Genomic DNA, 5843 nt, shown 5'->3' on the forward strand with positions numbered 1-5843 from the left:
TACCTGTATCCTCATAGAAGTATCCATAGACCAAGCATTTCCTCACCCTAAGTAACATAACAGCTAATACCACATAGCTAGCATTAAGTCTTTACTACATACCAGAAACTTCTCATTGTATAATGCAGTAGGCACTATTTGCTCTATTTTTTTTTTTTTTTAGTGCACAAAATAATGGGTCTTATGATGATACTGTTCATGTGTGTATCATTGTACCCTTTACCCTATTTTATGTTTGTGTAACTAGGGCTGGGGAATTAGCATAGTCACTGTCTGGACTCTGGACTCCAACTAAGGGCCTGCTATTTTAACACCCAGACCAGCAAAGAAATTGGCATATTTGGCCAAAAAAAGAAAAATCTTATACTTTTGAAAGTATAGGTACTGTCTTCTTTTTCGGCCTTCATTCATTTCAACAGAGTGGTACACAGGCACAAAGGACTTGTTTTTCATATATGTGCATATTCACATATTTTTTTATACTGTGTTATGCAGGTACATGCATGTGGAGATCAGAGGACAACTTTTAGGAGTTGTTTCTCTCCTACCATGGGTTCTGGGATCAAATTTCGGGTTGTCAAGCTTGTGCAGCAAGCACTTTAACCACCGAGCCATCTTGCCAGCCCCAATTTATATTTAAATAGTTCCTACTGCTCTTTAACAATTTAACATTTCCCAAACCAGCCCCCTATAAATTAAAAAAAAATTCCAGGGGCTGGAGAGATGGCTCAGCAGTTAAGAACACTGGTGGTTCTTGCAGAAGACCTGGGTTCGAATCCCAGCACCCACATGGCAGCTAACAACTGTCCATAACTCCAGTTCCAGAGGGTCCAATGGCCTCTTGTGTTCTCCGCGGGCATTGCAGAACACCGGTGCGCTTACCTACATGCAGGCAATACACTCATACACATAAAAAGTAAAATATATTTTTGTAAAAATTTCCAGTCTAAGGTACTGTTTGAAAGATTTGAATAAGATACTTCCAGCTGGGGCTGGAGAGATGGCTCAGCGGTTAAGAACACTGGCTTCTCATTCCCAGCACTCACCTTACAGCTACCAACCATCTGTAACTCCAGTTCCAGGGGATCCAACACCCTCTTCTGACCTCCATAGGCACTGCATGAGAAGGCTGCACTTGTATACATGCAGAGAATACACACACACAAAATACTTTTTAAAAAACTTCCACCTCTTGAACTGTACTTAAAATAGGATATGTATGAAATGTCATATTCCAGACAGTGTTTTTCTCTGCACCACTACCATGTTTTGAGAACACGAGCTTTGTTTTGCAGATCCTAAGCACCTAGAACAGTTCTCTGCACTGAATAAATTCTTGCCTGAATAGATGAATGTGAGGGTTTTGTGGAATAAACTGGGCCTCCAGAGATAGAATGGATGCACTGAGTAAAGGTTTCTAACAAGGAAATAGCGATGACAGGACCAAGTAGAGAGAATACTTAGGTAACAGCAACTGCTTTGGTTCATTAAACTAGAGGTGAAAAAGCTGCAAAACAGGTCAGCTAATTCAAGGAAGCAATGTCATTAGGTCCCAGACTTAGCTAGGCATGGTGGCTGGTGCCTGTAATCCTAGCACTTGGGAGGTAGGAGGATTGCTCTGAGTTCAAGGTTTCTCTGTGCAAGCTTATTTTTTAAAAGAAAAATTCTTGCTCCAGTTCCTAGCCCAGTATAGTAAGACCCATTTAAACAAATACAGTCTTTAATCCCAGGGTGGTCTTGAACTCATTATTCAACCAAAGATGACCTTGAACTTCTGATCCTCCACTCAAAAGTGCTGGGATTTTAGGAAAGGGGGGGGGTCTAAATATGATCAAAATATATTGTATGAAATTTGCAAAAATTCAATTTAAAGTCTTTGAAAGATGCTGGGACTACCATGCCTAGCTTTTTAAAAATTATTTTTGTGGCCAGGTGTGGGGGTGCACACCTTTAATCCCAGCACTCGGGAGGCAGAGGCAGGTGGATCTCTGTGAGTGCGAGGCCAGCGTGGTCTCCATAGCAAATCCAGGCCAGCTAAGGGCTACAGGGACACCCTGTCTCAAAAAGACAAAAAAAAAATATATTTTTGTGTATATATGTGTGTGTATGTGCACATGAGTGCAGTGCCCATGAAGGACAGAAAAGGGCACTGATTCCCTGGAGCTGGAGTTAAAGCAGTTTTGGACTGCTTGATGTGGGTGTTGGGAACTGAACTTGGGTCCTCTGCAAGAACAGTTACTTGCTCTTAACCACTGAGCCTTCTCTCTCCACCATTGTAGCTTCTAAGAACCCATCTTTAGTGAGATCTTTGCTAATCATATACTAAGCAATTTATATGCATTTAACTCATTTAGTCCATATTATCCCCATTTTAGAGAAGAATGGTTCAGCAAAATAATTAGCTCAGTACCAAACACAAAAGGCAAAGAAGGGAAAAAGGAGAATGAGGAAGATGACTGAATTTCCTAGTCTATGTGGTAGAATTAGTATAAAAAACAGAAGAAAGGTGACTGGTGATAATAACATGGTGTAAGTGCTCACTATGTTCCAGGCACAATTTAAACCTTCAGGAGCCTCCCACCCATTGCATTTTGAACAAAATTCAAAGTTGCTAGCATGGCCTCCTATGTCTTGTAAGATCCAGCTCCTGCTTACACTTCATGTCATATCATGCCACATCTGCTTTTCACAGATCACCTGTTTAGCAGTATCTGGCACAGAGGAGACAGTAGTTTATTGAATGACACAAACATTTTCTCATTTACTCAAAGCCATTTGGGAAAAAGTATATTCAGTATATTAATAAGACATGCTACAAAGAACTGAGGGCTGGAGATGACTGATCAAGTCTGTACAGAACTAAAGCTGAAGTATAGTTGCATGGGGTTTCCCAAGCCTGTCCCCTATGATGACTGATTTTGTGTATGAACTTGACTGGGCTATAAGAAGCCAAGATACTTGAGTTAAACATTTCTGGTTGTGACTGTAAGGGTGTTTCTGGACAAGATCATTTGAATCCGCTAGACTGAATGAGGAAGATTGCCTTCCTAAGGTGGGTGGGCCTCCTGTGATCCATTGAAGCCCTGAATAAACTAAAAGGCTTACATTATTTCTCTCCATTTGACAATCTGAACTTGGTTCTCTGCTCTCAGACCATAAGTGGAACTTACACCATCAGTTCTTGTTGCCCTCTTACTTGGAATGGAATCCTACCATGGACTCCTAGGTCTGCAGCTGGCTGCCTGCAGACGTTGGGTGTCTCAGTCTCTATAATGTAAACCAGTTCCTTATAGTAATCTTACTATCCTCCCTTCCACTGTCAACTGGTTCTGGCTCGAGAATGTTAGTTCTCTAGAGAACCCAGAACTACAATTTTGCAGCTTTGATGACTCACTAGGATGCAAAATATTCAGTGTTTCCTTGTGATCATTTATTGTAGTGAAAGAATCAACAAAAGGAAAAGGTGAGTGGGGCAAAATGAAGAAAAAAAGGAATAAACTTCCAAATCCTTTTTCAGTGGCATCACATAGAATATACTTAATTCCTCTAACAATGAGATGTGATAACATTCATGAAATGTCTCCATCTAGGGACGTTCACTAGACACTGAGGGAGACTGGTCACATAAGCATTTTCTTCTAGCACATAAACTTCCCTATTCCTGGAAGGGAGTGTTCAGCAGTGTAAGTCACATTGTTTGCACCTATGCAATGATCCATTCATTTAGGAAATGATGGGAATTCTCTTGAAACCTAAGTACCCAAATGCCAGCAACAGGCCAACCTTGTGAGCCAAACTTTCTAAAGGATAAGTAAAGACTGAAATAGGACAAGGAAGGGTTTTTCTGAAAGCTTTCTGGTAGTGCTATACTAAACTGAGTCCCAAGAGCTGAAAATTATAGGGTATCTCACAGTAGAGTGAATGTAATAGGAAATCATGGTGAACCCTTACTGAATAGCTTTAAGACCAAGAGTTAAAAGGTTGTAAAATAAAAATATTTTTTCAAAAAGGTTGTAGGCTGAGAAAATAGTACTGTTTAGTTAAAGGCCCTGGAAACTTCATCAGTAGAGTATAGGTGCTAAATGTTAACTAATATCCCAAAAGATAGCTTACTAATTCTTTCATCGGATTAACAAAAATATCTTGTTTTTGTGTTCTGGTTTTGTTTGAGACAAGGTCTCATTCTGTAATCCAGTTTGGGCTCAAAATCACAGCAATCCTTTTTTCAGCCTCTCAGGTGCTGAGATTACAAGTGTGAACCATCATACTCAGTGTAATAAGGACTATTTTTTGTTTTTATTTTTACATTATGCATATGAGTGTATTGTCTGCATGTTATTTAGATACACCGTATTGTGCAGTGCCCATGGAGATCAGAGGAGGGTATCAGATCCCCTGGAACTGAAGTCATGCTGCCATATGGGTGCTGGGAACAAAACCCAGGTCATCTGCAAGAGCAGCCAATGCGCTCAAGTGCTGAGTCATCTCTACAGCCACATAAGAACTAGTGTTAATCCTCATAACAGTCCTGTCAAATGAATCTGGAAAGAGATTCATTCAAAAAAGGGTAACTTTCTCAGAGTTTCATGACTTAAAAATGCTAAGTTGAGATTCTAAGCAAGTCAGCATTTCCCTCTATCCCTCAAAACTTCCTATCAATGTAGTTACAAGAAAAGTCTGTACAAAAGAGCTCATCTATGAGGACTTTGCAGCCCTCATAGCCTTTGAATGACTTCCACCCTATTTCAAATCTTGTAGGCCTCAGAACCAGAGTTATCGGTATCAAGCTCAACCTTATCTCTTGGGACTGAAATCACAGCTCAGCTTTAAAAGAGTAAAAAGTGAATAGCTCAGCATTTAAAATATTTGTTGCTCTTCCAGGGGACCTGGGTTCAGTTCTCAGCACCCACATCACATCTCAGCTCACAACCATCTGTAACTCCAGTTCCAGGAGATCCAGCACCATCTTCTGGCGTCTGCACACATTGCATGCACATGGTGTACTTACATACATGCAGGAAAACATACAAATTTAAATTTTTGTTTTTTAAAAAGAGTAACAAATGTGCTACCAAAGACATTGAAAGCAGTTCCATAGATGGTTACTAAAATTTTTTCTAGGGTATATAATTATCAAAGAGCTCCTTGAGAAAGCATTTCTCTCCCCCTGGATTTTGCTGCCTACTGAATGTTTGTTTGATCTCTACCACCAGCACCACATAATTGCATAATCTTTCCATAATTACATTTACTATGCATCCTTATGAACAACTAAGATTTCCTTCTGCAAGCATTTTCATTTAAAAAAGTATTAGAGTTGGGTGTTAAAAGGGGATGAGAAAGAAATCGCTTGCTTTTAAAAGGGAATGCATTGGGGCTAGAGAGATGGCTCAGCGGTTAAGAACACTGGTTGGTCTTGCAGAAGACCCTGGGTTCGAATCCCAGCACCCACATGGCAGCTAACAACTGTCCATAATTCCAGTTCTGCAGGCAATACACACATACATATACAAATAAAATTATTTAAAAAAAATTTTTTTTTTGGTCTGAGACAGGGTCTCCCTGTAGCCCCAGCTGTCCTGGAACTCGCTATGTAGACCAGGCTGGCCTTGAACTCACAAAGATCTGCCTGCCTCTGCCTCCCAAGTGCTGGGATTAAAGGCGTGCACCTCCATGCCCAGCCTTAAAAATTTTTTAAAAAATAAAAGAGAATGCATAAACATGCAGATTTCTAGATCAGACCAGGAAAACATACTGTGGTTTAAAATACACTCTTAAAATCTGGATGCTGGTGTGGGGAGATCAAAGATACTTTCTTGTTGACTTATTTTTTAATGTAAAGG

Source organism: Nannospalax galili, unplaced genomic scaffold (assembly GCF_000622305.1).
Source record: "Nannospalax galili isolate Female #2095 unplaced genomic scaffold, S.galili_v1.0 scaffold5, whole genome shotgun sequence".
Taxonomy (NCBI): Eukaryota; Metazoa; Chordata; class Mammalia; order Rodentia; family Spalacidae; genus Nannospalax; species Nannospalax galili.